The 15,438-nt window shown below is 53.9% G+C and overlaps 1 pseudogene; it reads right to left on the bottom strand.

The window, feature by feature from the left end:
- Positions 1–9,951: 9,951 nt before the first annotated feature.
- On the bottom strand, positions 9,952–15,113 carry LOC145340210 (retinol dehydrogenase 12-like; annotated as a pseudogene).
- Between the last annotated feature and the right edge of the window lie 325 nt (positions 15,114–15,438).

The following is a 15,438-nucleotide window of genomic DNA, read 5'->3' as shown; positions in this document are numbered from 1 at the left end:
AGCTCTGATCCACACTTTGTCTCGTTCCATTCTCTCCTGCCTGGACGGCGGTTGGAGGGGGGGTAAATTCCCAGAACGGGACGTAAGTCGGAAGTCCCGGGAATGACTGATGTTGGGAAAGTGAATCTCAAACCTGCCGGTCCAGGTGTGCGGCTGTCAGAGGTGTAGAGAGGGAGGGACAGAGGGCGGAGAGAGACAGAGGGAGTGGCTGGAGAGAGTGGTCGGAAAGTGAAACAGGAACAGTTCCCCAGGAATGCACGTTTGTAGGATTCATTCAGCACATCTTCAAAACAATGGTATTTCCCACGATGAGAACAGTTTCATTTTCCGCTACCATCTCTTATCCGTCACTCAGTAACCCCTCTCTCCCCCCAGCACCCTGTGTTACTGACTGTATCTCTACTGATGTTAATCCAGCTCCCTCACACTGTCTCTCAGTAACCCCTCTCCCCCCAGCACCCTGTGTTACTGACTGTATCTGTACTGATGTTAATCCAGCTCCCTCACACTGTCACTCAGTAACCCCTCTCCCCCCAGCACCCTGTGTTACTGACTGTATCTGTACTGATGTTAATCCAGCTCCCTCACACTGTCACTCAGTAACCCCTCTCCCCCCAGCACCCTGTGTTACTGACTGTATCTCTACTGATGTTAATCCAGCTCCCTCACACTGTCACTCAGTAACCCCTCTCCCCCCAGCACCCTGTGTTACTGACTGTATCTCGACTGATGTTAATCCAGCTCCCTCACACTGTCACTCAGTAACCCCTCTCCCCCAGCACCCTGTGTTACTGACTGTATCTGTACTGATGTTAATCCAGCTCCCTCACACTGTCACTCAGTAACCCCTCTCTCCCCCCAGCACCCTGTGTTACTGACTGTATCTCTACTGATGTTAATCCAGCTCCCTCACACTGTCACTCAGTAACCCCTCTCTCTCCCAGCACCCTGTGTTACTGACTATCTGTACTGATGTTAATCCAGCTCCCTCACACTGTCACTCAGTAACCCCTCTCTCCCCCCAGCACCCTGTGTTACTGACTGTATCTCTACTGATGTTAATCCAGCTCCCTCACACTGTCACTCAGTAACCCCTCTCTCCCCCCAGCACCCTGTGTTACTGACTGTATCTCTACTGATGTTAATCCAGCTCCCTCACACTGTCACTCAGTAACCCCTCTCTCTCCCAGCACCCTGTGTTACTGACTGTATCTCTACTGATGTTAATCCAGCTCCCTCACACTGTCACTCAGTAACCTCTCTCTCTCCCAGCACCCTATTCAATAACAACTCTCCCCTTAGCATAAGTGTGTTACAGACTCCAGAGGGGGTGAATTGTCTTCCTTGAGCGATCGGGGAAGGGGATTCAGGTGAAGGGATGGGAGCCGCTGAATTGAAACTGATAAATCAATAAAAATCTGTGTGCATTCCTGGGGAACTGTTCCTGTTTCACTTTCCGACCACTCTCTCCAGCCACTCCCTCTGTCTCTCTCCGCCCTCTGTCCCTCCCTCTCTACACCTCTGACAGCCGCACACCTGGACCGGCAGGTTTGAGATTCACTTTCCCAACATCAGTCATTCCCGGGACTTCCGACTTACGTCCCGTTGTGGGAATTTACCCCCCTCCAACCCCCGTCCAGGCAGGTATAAAAGAGCAGGAGAGAATGGAACGAGACAAAGTGTGGATCAGAGCTGAGGAAAGCAGCAGAGACTCTCGCTGGAGATCACAGGTAACGGAGGAGGGGGTGGGGGGAGAGGGACTCGGGGAGGAGCTGCTCCCTCAGGGGAGGGGGGGCTCGCTTGTTGGAGCTGGTGGGGCCCACCAGATTTAAAAGGGGCACGGGCGGCGTGGGGGAAGGCCATCGCTTTGCCACGCAGTCGCTTACGGGCATCGCTCGGGCTCTCGACTCCGCGTTTAACTCTCTCTCTCCCCTCCACCGACCCCCCCCTCCGCAGTTTTCGCAGAACAGTACAAGATGGCCGTCAGCCCACCCGGAGTCGCCCCCCCCCTCCTCCTCCTCCTCCTCGCTGCTTGCCTGGCCCCCTCCCTGGGGTCGGGCCCCGGGCACAGGTCGCCGGGTCAGGCCCCAAGCCGGTGCCGTCTCTCTCGCTACGCTCGCCTCCCCCCCTCGGAGCTGGGGCCTTTCGAAGCACTTCACAGGAGCCTGGTGAGTCAGGGTGAGGGGGGTGGGTGGGGGGGTGTTGGGGGGGTGGGGGTTGTTGGCGGGGCGTCTGGGAGGCTCTCGGGTGGGCCATCTGGGGATGGAGCTGAGGGGTCATCTCCAGATTCCCGGGAGCGACTCTGGGGAGTTGCGTGGTCACCGGCCCCCAGGATCGGTGGCCAGGCCTCATTGGCCGGTGGGTCAGGGGTCACCCACGACAATTTGAGGGTCAGGGGTCACTGTGGGCCAGGCAGAGGCCAATCCCAGAGTCAGGGGTCACCCTGGGTCAGGCGGAGGTCAATCCTGGGGTCAGGGGTCACCCCCAGGTTGGCGGAGGTCAGCCGAGGATGGGGTCATGGGGTCGCTCAGCGCTTCCCACCTGACGGACCAGGGTTGGGCTGAGGTCAATCCGAGGGGTTCGGTGGAGGGGGGGGGGGTCAACCTTTGCATAGATGTGCGAATGGTCTCGGGGTTTCCTGGGGGTCAAGCTGAGGGTTGGGCAGGGCATGAATGGGCACTGCAGTGGGGTCGTGGGGTCACTTTGGGTTCAGGGGTCACTCCAGGTTGGCCCAGGGACACTGTCGATTGTTGTCGGGGGGGTGGGGGGATGGGTGGGTGGTCAATCTGGATGCTCAGGGGTCACGTTGTGGGGCAGTCGGGGGGGGGCGACTCTGGAGGTCAGGGGTCAAGGAGCTCTGTGTGGTTAACCTGTGTCATGTGAACCCACAGGGGTCATCGGGTCAGACGCCTGGACATCGGCGAATCCTGGTGTCAACAGAGCGTCTGAAGAGGCTGGAGGTGAGACACGTCTGCATCTACGTCTGTGTCTGCGCACATGCGTCTGTTCCTGGGGGTGGGCGAAGGGGAGGGAGGGAGAGATTTACCTCCAATCAGAGGCATTTACCAGCAAGATAACCACCCTCCCCCCCTCCCCCCTCACCCTCGGTAGCAGTCACTCACATGACTGCAGTTATACTGTCACCCTCACCCAGATTGTGAAGGTCTAGGTGGCTGGGAAGATTACCAGGGTGTCTTGGGCATCACATGTCCCTCAGCTCACCAAGGGTGCCACGTCCCTAATCCCCCTGGACCATCACACCACGCCTCCCCCAACCTCAAACCCACCCCTCACTCCGGCCAGCTGTGGTATAACTGCGACACAACTGTTCGACTGTGTGGGGCATCGCCAAACCAAGCGATGCTGCCAGTGGAAGCCAGACAGCTGCAGAATAACTCCGGGTGTGGATTCTCTTTTGCTGGCTGCGCCAGCGCGGGGTGACCTCTCCCAAATTGGCAGGGTCGTCCGACCTTTGACTGGGCAGGGGTTGGTGCTTGGTTGGTGGTGGTGGTGAGCCTGGTCTTTACCCAGCAATGGGGCATCAGACCAAAGTGTGGAGGTTGGCTAAAGAGTTACTGAGTAGCCTACAGCAAAGATGGTCAGCGAGAGACTAATTGCACTCAGGGATCCCCTATGGACAGGGGTCAGTTAGAGACTAATTGCACTCAGGGATCCCCTATGGACAGGGGTCAGTTAGAGACTAATTGCACTCAGGGATGTCCTATGGACAGGGGTCAGTTAGAGACTAATTGTACTCAGGGGTGTCCTATGGACAGGGGTCAGTTAGAGACTAATTGCACTCAGGGATGTCCTATGGACAGGGGTCAGTTAGAGACTAATTGCACTCAGGAATAAACTAGGCTTGTACTCGTTAGAGTTTAGAAGAATGAGGGGAGATCTCATTGAGACGTATAAGATGATGAATGGGATGGATAGGATAGAGGTGGAGAGACTCTTCCCGCTCAAAAAAGACAGTAGGACTAGGGGGCACAGCCTCAAGATAAAGGGGAGGCGGTTTAGAACGGAGTTGAGGAGGAACTTCTTCACTCAAAGGGTGGTGAATCTCTGGAATTCTCTGCCTGTTGAAGTGGTGGAGGCTGCCTCGCTAAATATTTTTAAGAAGCGGGTTGATGGGTTCTTGATAAGAGAGGGGATTAAGGGTTATGGGGAGAGGGCGGGAAAGTGGATCTGAGCCACAACAGATCAGCCATGATCTTATTGAATGGCGGGGCAGGCTCGAAGGGCTAGATGGCCTACTCCTGCTCCTATTTCTTATGTTCTTATGTTCTTATGGATGTCCTATGGACAAGGGTCAGTTAGAGACTAATTGCACTCAGGGATGTCCTATGGACAGGGGTCAGTTAGAGACTAATTACACTCAGGGATGTCCTATGGACAGGGGTCAGTTAGAGATTAATTGTACTCAGGGATGTCCTATGGACAGGGGTCAGTTAGAGATTAATTATACTCAGGGATGTCCTATGGACAGGGGTCAGTTAGAGACTAATTGCACTTATGGGTGTCCTCTGGACAGGGGTCAGTTAGAGACTAATTGTACTCAGGGATGTCCTACGGACAGGGGTCAGTTAGAGACTAATTGTGTTCAGGGATGTCCTATGGACAGGGGTCAGTTAGAGACTAATTGCACTCAGGGATGTCCTATGGACAGGGGTCAGTTAGAGACTAATTGTGTTCAGGGATGTCCTATGGACAGGGGTCAGTTAGAGACTAATTACACTCAGGAATGTCCTATGGACAGGGGTCAGTTAGAGACTAATTGTGTTCAGGGATGTCCTATGGACAGGGGTCAGTTAGAGACTAATTGCACTCAGGGATGTCCTATGGACAGGGGTCAGTTAGAGACTAATTGTGTTCAGGGATGTCCTATGGACAAGGGTCAGTTAGAGACTAATTGCACTCAGGGATGTCCTATGGACAGGGGTCAGTTAGAGACTAATTGTGTTCAGGAATGTCCTATGGACAGGGGTCAGTTAGAGACTAATTGCACTCAGGGATGTCCTGAGTATGATGAGGTCAGTCACTAATTCTCCACAGAACCGTCCTGTGTATGGAGATCAGCTGGAGATTAATTGCCCAGGGCATCACCTTATACATGGAGGTCAGCAAGAGAATAATTGCCCCTGGGAAATTCCAGCTGGAAGGGGTCAATAGGAGGCCGGCTGCTGTCGGCAATGTCTTGTGCGGAGAGGTCAGCTAAAGCGTAATTGCATTTAGAAATATTGGGGTCACTGAGAGGCTAATTGCTGATGACAGTGCATGGTGTGACGTATCCTTCCATGAACTGGAGGTGGCAATGCGTGGTGGGGAGTGGGGTGATTGGTGGGCCTCCTCGCAGGGACGTGCGTGACCTCTGGGCCTCAAACTCAGCACCCGCTTTGCTCTCCCTCAGGTCCCCGAGAGGCTGCTCCTACTGGAGGCCGAGTTTAGTCTCTTCATCCGGATGGTTCAGGATCTGGAGGTGTCAGGCGAGGCCCGTCTCAGAGACCTGACTGAGAAAGTCCTGCACGTTCTCTACCAGATGTGGTGGAACCTCGAAAGATGTGTAAGTGCCGGGGGGGGGGGAGATGGAGGGAGGGTTACGGGGGGGGTTTGAGTTCTCTGGTGCTGGGTTGTATGTTGGACATGATGTGGCGATGCCGGTGTTGGACTGGGGTAAACACAGTAAGAAGTCTCACAACACCAGGTTAAAGTCCAACAGGTTTATTTAGTAGCAAAATCTCCAAAAGCTTATGGATTTTGCTCCCAAATAAACCTGTTGGACTTTAACCTGGTGTTGTGAGACTGCTTACTGTACGTTGGACACCAGGGGGCAGCACATCCTCTCATTCACAAAAATGTGTGAGAGAGATTTCAGAGTGAGACACTGAGGGATGGTGCACCCAGATTAACATCACTGTCTCTCATTCATCACTTACTCCATCACTTGTTCCCTGTCATTCTCTCACTCCTCTCTCTCTCCCTCTCTCTGTCTCTCCTTCTCTCTCTCTCCCTGTTTTTCTCTATCAGTCTCTGTGTTTTTCTCTCTGTCTCTATCTCTCCCTCCCTCTTGCTCTCTCTCTCTCTGTCTTTCCCTCTCTCTGCCCCTCTGTGTCTCTCTCTCTATCAGTCTCTGTCCCTCTCTGTCTCTGTGTTTCTCTCTGTCTCTGCCCCCTCTCTCTCTCTGTTTCTCTCTCTCTGCCTCTCCCTCTATCTCTCTCTGTCTGTCTGTTTCTCTCTGTTTCTGACTCACTCTCTCTCTCTGTCTCTGACTCTCTCTCTCAGTCTCTGTCTCTCTGTGTTACGAATTCTCTGACAGATGTGATTATATTTTCCAGATTCCAAGATCACTGAAGGATGAAACAAAATATTCCAAACACCTTCAGGAATCGCTACAGAATCTCAGACGTGCTGGCAAATCAGTGAGTCCGAAATATTATCAGATCCGAAACTATAATGGGAGGGAGAACCTCGAGAATCCAGTGTAGAGGGAGCTTTACTCTGTACCTAACCCCGTGCTGTACCTGTCCTGGCAGTGTTTGATGGGGGACAGTGTAGAGGGAGCTTTACTCTGTATCTAACCCCGTGCTGTACCTGTCCTGGGAGTGTTTGATGGGGGACAGTGTAGAGGGAGCTTTACTCTGTACCTAACCCCGTGCTGTACCTGTCCTGGGAGTGTTTGATGGGGGACAGTGTAGAGGGAGCTTTACTCTGTATCTAACCCCGTGCTGTATCTGTCCTGGGAGTGTTTGATGGGGGGACAGTGTAGAGGGAGCTTTACTCTGTACCTAACCCCGTGCTGTACCTGTCCTGGGAGTGTTTGATGGGGGACAGTGTAGAGGGAGCTTTACTCTGTATCTAACCCCGTGTTGTACCTGTCCTGGGAGTGTTTGATGGGGGACAGTGTAGAGGGAGCTTTACTCTGTATCTAACCCCGTGCTGTACCTGTCCTGGGAGTGTTTGATGGGGGACAGTGTAGAGGGAGCTTTACTCTGTATCTAACCCCGTGCTGTACCTGTCCTGGGAGTGTTTGATGGGGGACAGTGTAGAGGGAGCTTTACTCTTTGTCTGGAAATATAGGAAATAAGAATGTACGAGCAGGGATAGGGAGCTGTGGCAATCATGGTTGATCATCTAACACCGTTGCCAGATCCCTTCCCCCAATCCTTCCATCTCCGTTGCCCCAACTGCTATAACAGCTTTTGAGAACTATCTCTGTAACACCCTCCAGCCCCTACAACCCTCCCTATCTCTGTAACCTCCTCCAGCCCCTACAACCCTCCCTATCTCTGTAACCTCCTCCAGCCCCTACAACCCTCCCTATCTCTGTAACCTCCTCTGGCCCCTACAACCCTCCCTATCTCTGTAACCTCCTCCAGCCCCTACAACCCTCCCTATCTCTGTAACCTCCTACAACCCTCTGAGATCTCTGAGCTCCACCAATTCCGGCCTCTCGAGCATCCCCCGATTCCCATCGCTCCGCCATTGGTGGCCAAGCCTTCAGCTGCCGGGGGGGGCCCTGAGCTCTGGAATTCCCCACTGAATCTCTCCATCTCTCTCTCTCTGTCTCTCTCCCTCTCTCTGTCTCTCCCCTTCTGGATCTTGCTCCATTTCTCTCTCTCTGTTTGTCTTGTCCTTTCTCTCGCTGTCTCCCTCTCCCTCTCTCTCTCTGTCACTCCCTCTCTCTTGCTCTGTTTCTCTATCCCTCCATCTCAGTCTCTCTGTCTCTTTCTCCATCTTGCTCTCACTCTCTGTCTCTCTCGCTCTCTATCTGCCTCAGTCTCACTCTCTGCCTCTCTCTCTGTCTTTCTCACTCTCTCCCTCTGTCTCTCACTCTCTATCTGCCTCAGTCTCACTCTCTCCCTCTGTCTCTCACTCTCTGTATTTCTCTCTGTATCTCTCTCCCCCAGTCTCTCCCTCCCTGTCTATCTCTCTCTCTCTCCCACTGTCTCTCACTCTCTGTATCTCTGTAGCTCTCTCCCCCTCTGTCTATCTCTCTCTTTCTGTCGCTCACACTCTGTCTCAGTCTCTCAATCTCTCCCTCTCTCTCTCTGTATCTCTCTCCCCCACTCTCTCTCACTCTGTCTCAGTCTCTCAATCTCTCTCTCTGTCTCTCACTCTCTGTATTTCTCTCTGTATCTCTCTCCCCCACTCTGCCTCTCCCTCTGCCTCTCCCTCTGCCTCTCCCTCTCACTCTCTCCCCCTCTGTCTATCTCTCTCTCTCTCCCTCCTACTTTAAGACACTCCTTAAAAACCACCCCCTGTGACCGAGCTTTTGGTCGCCTGTCCCTGAGCTGTGTTTCGGTGGCACAGCAGTGAGATAGAAAGGTGCTATATAAATGCACGATGTGTGAGGGAGAGAGCTGATGCCGGATCTGCTGTCTTGTCAGGTTCCTCGGAAGGGAATTGTCATGGCGAACATGATGTTGCTTCTGAACGAACATTTGAGCTGCGTGGCCCGTGGGGAAGATTGCTGACTGCTCTTTATCATCGCTGTGCCAACCAACTGCCCAACCTCAAACCCAACTAACTTATTCTCAACATTCAGCTTTTAACTATTTAATATTATCGATTTAATTTATGGATTGTGTTAAAATGAAAGTTTATTTTCGTATCACGGTGATCTGTGTTTGGAAATGTCCTGGTCACTGTATTTATATTAAAATTGTTATATTAAAATTTTTACAAAAATAATCATTTTGTGTTTGGATGGTGGATTTCCTGAGCAGATGTTCTGCGTTCAGCGCCTTGCTGTTACTGAAGGGGGTTCTGTGCAGTTACTGGAGATATATACATAGCAAGATCCCACATTCAGCCCGTTTAACCCTCCCCACAGTGCGGCGCTCCCTCAGCACTGACCCTCCCCACAGTGCGGCGCTCCCTCAGCACTGACCCTCCCGCAGTGCGGCGCTCCCTCAGCACTGACCCTCCCGCAGTGCGGCGCTCCCTCAGCACTGACCCTCCCGCAGTGCGGCGCTCCCTCAGCACTGACCCTCCCGCAGTGCGGCGCTCCCTCAGCACTGACCCTCCCGCAGTGCGGCGCTCCCTCAGCACTGACCCTCCCGCAGTGCGGCGCTCCCTCAGCACCGACCCTCCCACAGTGCGGCACTCCCTCTGTATTCAAACCCATGGAATGAATTTTGGGGTTTGTGGAGAAGGAATTCTCTTCACTCAGAGGGGGAGAGGCGGAATGTGCGGATCAGAAACAAAATGTGGATAGAATGAACTGTGCGGATCAGGCACATAGCACACTCATAGAATCAGGCAGTGCACAAGAGGCCCTTCAGCCCATTGGGTCTGCACTGACAAAGTGCGGACTGGATTCAAATGGTTTGTGTGTCAGATAGAAATCCTGGACTGGATCAGAATGGATCATGAGGAACACATGGAAAACATGGACGGGATCAGAACAGACTGGGAGGGTCAAATACAAAACATGGACAGGATCGGAATGGACTGGGAGGGGGGGGTCAGAGATAAAATGTAGACCAGATTGGAATAGACTGAGTTTCAGAGACAAAATACAGACCAGCTTGGAATGGACTGGGAGAATCAGAGACAAAACGTAGACCAGATTGGATCGGAATGGGCTGGGAGGGTCTGAGACAAAATGTAGACTGGATTGAAATGGACTGGGAGGGTCAGAGAGAAAATGTGGACTGGATTAGAATGGACTGGGAGAGTCAGAGACAAAACGTGGACTGGATCGGAATGGACTGGGAAGGTCGCAGAAAATGTGGATTGGATCGGAATGGACGGGACGGGTCAGAGACAAAATGTAGACTGGATCCGAATGGACTGGATGGGTCAGAGACAAAGCACTGATTTGATTGATGCTGTTTGCGGATTTGGGTGGTATCTGCATGGGAAAGAGACAGAAGCAGACGAGCACCATCACCAGACTGGATATAGCTGTCCCTCTTTTACTCTCTTTGTAATTACACACACATCAGCTCAGTAAACACAAGTGCGGCTCTTCTTGGTGTTGCTGCCTCTGATCAGGTGAGACATGGACCAGTAGAGACTGTCATTGATGGTGCAGGGGGAACTCTCCAGGTGAACCATCTCAAAGCTCAGGTCCCACAGTGACCTGGCCGTACAGTCGTCCTGGGCGATGTAGGCAACCTCTGACACCTCGCAGTCACTGTGGGTCAGCAAGACGGAGACAGAGGTCAAAGGTCAGCAGTAAGAAAGGCAGGATCTGATAAATAAGGACAATGGGGGTGAGGGGTGGTGGGAGGGTGAGTCCGTTTGTGTGTGTGGGGCACTGGAGGCATGTGGGGGTGAGTGAGAGTGAAGGGGTGATGGTGAGGGGGAGTTGGGGGGGAGCTGGGGGGGAGCGGAGTGAAGTGTCGAGATTGAAATGAAGTGGTCGCCAATGTAAGATAATCACAGATTCAAAATAGTAGAGAGAGACAGAGAGGGAGAGACAGAGAGGGAGAGAGACAGAGAGAGAGAGAGGGGGAGAGAGTCGGGGGGAGAGAGTCGGGGGGAGAGAGAGAGGGGGAGAGAGAGACAGGGGGAGAGAGAGACAGAGAGAGGGAGAGAGAGAGAGAGAGAGACACAGACAGAGAGAGAGAGACAGAGAAAGGGAGAGAGGCAGAGCTGTTCAGTGTGTGAGGTACTGCTGCTCCAAGCTGAGTGTCAGTGCTGGGTGTGCTCTGGGCTGAGTGAAGGGGTGGGGAGCTGGGTGGTCTCACCTGAAGTACTGCCCCGAGACAGTGTCGAGTTCCGGGGCCACAGCGCAGTGGATGGTGGTCTGAGCCCCCTGCTTGGGGCTCTTGAGGCAGAAGTAAAAGGGAGCCACCAGCAGACGCACCCAGAACGGCTGGTGGCTTATCATGTTCCGAGTCATATCGGTCCACAGAATGCCAGGGTGCACAGCATTCACCGTCACCCCGGTACCTGGGGGAGTGAGACACACAGTGTAAAAACTGCCCATTCAAACTACCACACTGACAGAGAAAACCTCCCTCTACACTGTCATAAGAACATAAGAACATAAGAAATAGGAGCAGGAGTAGGCCACCTGGCCCTTCGAGCCTGCCCCGCCATTCAATAAGATCATCGCTGATCTGTCGTGGCTCAGTTCCACTTTCCCGCCCTCTCCCCATAACCCTTAATCCCCTCTCTTATCAAAAACCCATCAACCCGCGTCTTAAAAATATTTAGCAAGGCAGCCTCCACCACTTCAGGACAGGGACAGCACGGGGTTAGATACAGAGTAAAGCTCCCTCTACACTGTCCCCATCAAACACTCCCAGGACAGGTACAGCACGGGGTTAGATACAGAGTAAAGCTCCCTCTACACTGTCCCCATCAAACACTCCCAGGACAGGGACAGCACGGGGTTAGATACAGAGTAAAGCTCCCTCTACACTGTCCCCATCAAACACTCCCAGGACAGGTACAGCACGGGGTTAGATACAGAGTAAAGCTCCCTCTACACTGTCCCCATCAAACACTCCCAGGACAGGTACAGCACGGGGTTAGATACAGAGTAAACCTCCCTCTACACTGTCCCCCATCAAACACTCCCAGGACAGGTACAGCACGGGGTTCAATACAGAGTAAAGCTCCCTTTACACTGTACCCCATCAAACACTCCCAGGACAGGTACAGCACGGGGTTAGATACAGAGTAAAGCTCCCTTTACACTGTCCCCCATCAAACACTCCCAGGACAGGTACAGCACGGGGTTAGATACAGAGTAAAGCTCCCTCTACACTGTCCCCATCAAACACTCCCAGGACAGGTACAGCACGGGGTTAGATACAGAGTAAAGCTCCCTTTACACTGTCCCCCATCAACACTCCCAGGACAGGTACAGCACAGGGTTAGATACAGAGTAAAGCTCCCTCTATACTGTCCCCATCAAACACTCCCAGGACAGGTACAGCACGGGGTTAGATACAGAGTAAAGCTCCCTTTACACTGTCCCCCATCAAACACTCCCAGGACAGGTACAGCACGGGGTTAGATACAGAGTAAAGCTCCCTCTACACTGTCCCCATCAAACACTCCCAGGACAGGTACAGCACGGGGTTAGATACAGAGTAAAGCTCCCTCTACACTGTCCCCCATCAAACACTCCCAGGACAGGTACAGCACGGGGTTAGATACAGAGTAAAGCTCCCTCTACACTGTCCCCCATCAAACACTCCCAGGACAGGTACAGCACGGGGTTAGATACAGAGTAAAGCTCCCTCTACACTGTCCCCCATCAAACACTCCCAGGACAGGTACAGCACGGGGTTAGATACAGAGTAAAGCTGTTTGTGCTTTTGGAAGGGAGGGAGGGAGACAGTACCCCCCGGCCCTGCTGCCTTCATTGAAAGAGCCACTTCCCTCGCCCGGGTAGGAGGTTGCCATGGCAGTGGTGGGCAGCGTCCCAGTACCTTGCAGTCTCTGAGAGAGCTCTCGTGTAAAGAGGACATTGGCCAGCTTGCTTTGGCAGTAAGCGACGAGGGGGTCGTAGCATTCCTTCATGTGAATGTCGTTGAAGCGGATTTTACCTGTGGACAGGGAATGAGAAAAGAAAGGCTTAAAGTGAGATCGAGAGCTCCCTCGGCACTGACCCTCCCACAGTGCGGCGCTCCCTCAGCACTGACCCTCCCACAGTGCGGCGCTCCCTCGGCACTGACCCTCCCACAGTGCGGCGCTCCCTCAGCACTGACCCTCCCACAGTGCGGCACTCCCTCAGCACTGACCCTCCCACAGTGCGGCGCTCCCTCAGCACTGACCCTCCCACAGTGCGCGGCGCCCTCGGCACTGACCCTCCCACAGTGCGGCGCTCCCTCAGCACTGACCCTCCCACAGTGCGGCGCTCCCTCAGCACTGACCCTCCCACAGTGCGGCGCTCCCTCAGCACTGACCCTCCCACAGTGCGGCGCTCCCTCAGCACTGACCCTCCCACAGTGCGGCGCTCCCTCAGCACTGACCATCCCACAGTGCGGCGCTCCCTCAGCACTGACCCTCCCACAGTGCAGCGCTCCCTCAGCACTGACCCTCCCACAGTGCGGCGCTCCCTCAGCACTGACCCTCCCACAGTGCGGCGCTCCCTCAGCACTGACCATCCCACAGTGCGGCGCTCCCTCAGCGCTGACCCTCCCACAGTGCGGCACTCCCTCAGCAACTGACCCTCCCACAGTGCGGCGCTCCCTCAGCACTGACCCTCCCACAGTGCAGTGCTCCCTCAGCACTGACCCTCCCACAGTGCGGCGCTCCCTCGGCACTGACCCTCCCACAGTGCGGCGCTCCCTCAGCACTGACCCTACCACAGTGCGGCGCTCCCTCAGCACTGACCCTCCCACAGTGTGGCGCTCCCTCGGCACTGACCCTCCCACAGTGTGGCGCTCCCTCGGCACTGACCCTCCCACAGTGCAGCACTCCCTCGGCACTGACCCTCCCACAGTGCGGCACTCCCTCGGCACTGTGCCTGTTTGGGGGAATGTTTGTCCTGAATTCTGGGGATGAAATCTGATGAGTGCTGCATTAACCTCACACTGAGGGGAGTGATGGCGATTGATGAAGCAGAGGAGTGGATGTTATTTCAGCCTCTCTGGATTTGCATGGTCGATTCTCGACATTGGAAGGACTCAGTGTGGACTGGGTGATCACTTTACTGAGCACCTTCAGTCTCTGCTCTGACCTTCCTGGTTACTTATCATTTTAACACACCTTCCTGCTCCCATGCCCACAGGTCCCTCCTTGTCCTGCTGCAATGTTCTGGTGAAGATAAATGGAAACTGGAGGAAGAGTGTCCCATCTTCCAGCTGGGCACTTTACAGTCTTCCAATCTCAACACCGAATTCAACAACTTCAGATCATCAGCTCCACCCAGCCTTTGTTTTCATTTCATTTTTAACTGTTCCCTACTTTTTATTTCTTTGTTGTCTTTCTGTTCCCCCCCCAACTCTTTCCCATTATTTTATCCCCACTTTTCCCCACTTTTTTCAATTTTATCTCCTCCCACATCTTCATCTCTCACACGTTACCCTCTGGTTTGGCCATTCACACCCTTTCTTCTCTCTCTGTGGGCTGCCATTAGCAGCCTTTCTCCTTGTTCTTGTGGCTGTGACTCATCTTTCATTCCCCACCCCCCCCGCAGTATAAATATCTCCCACTTTCTCTGCCTTTGAGCTCTGACAAAGGGTCACCTGGACTCGAAACGTCAGCTCTTCTCTCCCGTTACAGATGCTTCCAGACCTGCTGAGACTTTTCTCTTCCGGTTTCAGATTCCAGCGTCCCCAGGAATTTGCCAAGTCTGTTCTCCTGCTTTCCCTCTCTTCCTGTCACATTCCCGTACCCTGTTAAACCACCGGTATCCCCCCCACCCCCGCAAGCTGAACTCCCAAGGGTTTCACTTCCTGCCGGAGTGTCTTAGGCCCATCGTGAAGCCTAGCTGGGCTACTCCTTCAGCGCTGAGGCCTGTCTCGGCCTTTAACTCAGGCCTCTGCCTGGGTGCTCAGTGCTGCCAAATCTTAAAGGAAATGGGCTTGGTCTGGCCTGAGGAATTTTGGGTAGGTCATCCACTCAAGATTGGGTAGGCCTTTTCCCAATTTAGCTTTTTTTTGTGTTGTAGCCTGGGCACGCCTTTGTTTCAAAGCCACTCTGGCAGACAGAGTCAGGCCTTCAAGCCTGGCCTTTTTTTTTGTGAGTGGGCCTTACTTTGTTGGCCCGGCCTGAATTGGCCACTTTTTTCCTTTGCTTACTCTCGGTGGGCCTTTCTGTCAAGGCCCAGCCTGGGTAAGTCTTTTGGCCAATTCTGGCTAGGCCTTTCTTACATGCCTGGGCTTGGGTAAAGCCTATCCTGGAAGGCTGAGGAAACCTGCCCAGGCCAAACTATTTGGCAACTTTGAGGCTGAGGCCCTCCACTCCATTCTGCAACCACAACCGCCACCCATCCCCTCGCCACCCTCCGGGGACTCTGTGCGGGCAGGTGGGTGGACTCACCAATCTTGTGGGCCCGACTCGAAACGTTGATGATACGGCTGGGGGCGCTATTCTTGAGCTGGTCCAGGAGGAGGATGGTGAGCAGGAAGTGGCCAAAGTGGTTGACTCCATCTGCATCTCGAAGCCATCCTCGGTGACTTCCCTTGGCCCAATGGCAGCTCCTGGGCAATGGGAGAGAGAGTGGGGAGAGATGGGGCAGAGACAGAGAGAGGGTGGGAAGGGAGGGACAGTGGAAGGGAGAGAGGGCAAGATGAACAGAGAGAGAGGGAGAGAAGGAGAGAGAGAGAGAGAGGAAGGAAGGGTGGGAGAGAAGATGGAGAGAGGCAGAGAGAAGGATGGTTGATGGGTGAGAGAGGGATGGTCGGTGGGTGATAGAGAGAAGGGGAGGATGGGAGGGCGAGTGGGTAGGGGAAAGAGAGAAGGGGAGAAGAGATAAAGAGGAGGAGGGAAGAGAGCGAGAGACAGAGATAGAGGAGGGAGAGAGAG

This window comes from Carcharhinus amblyrhynchos, unplaced genomic scaffold, assembly GCF_965287045.1.
Source record: "Carcharhinus amblyrhynchos unplaced genomic scaffold, sCarAmb.v2.hapA scaffold_845, whole genome shotgun sequence".
NCBI classification, from domain to species: Eukaryota; Metazoa; Chordata; class Chondrichthyes; order Carcharhiniformes; family Carcharhinidae; genus Carcharhinus; species Carcharhinus amblyrhynchos.
Note: the sequence above shows the minus strand (reverse complement) of the source record. Positions and strands in the feature narration are given on the sequence as shown.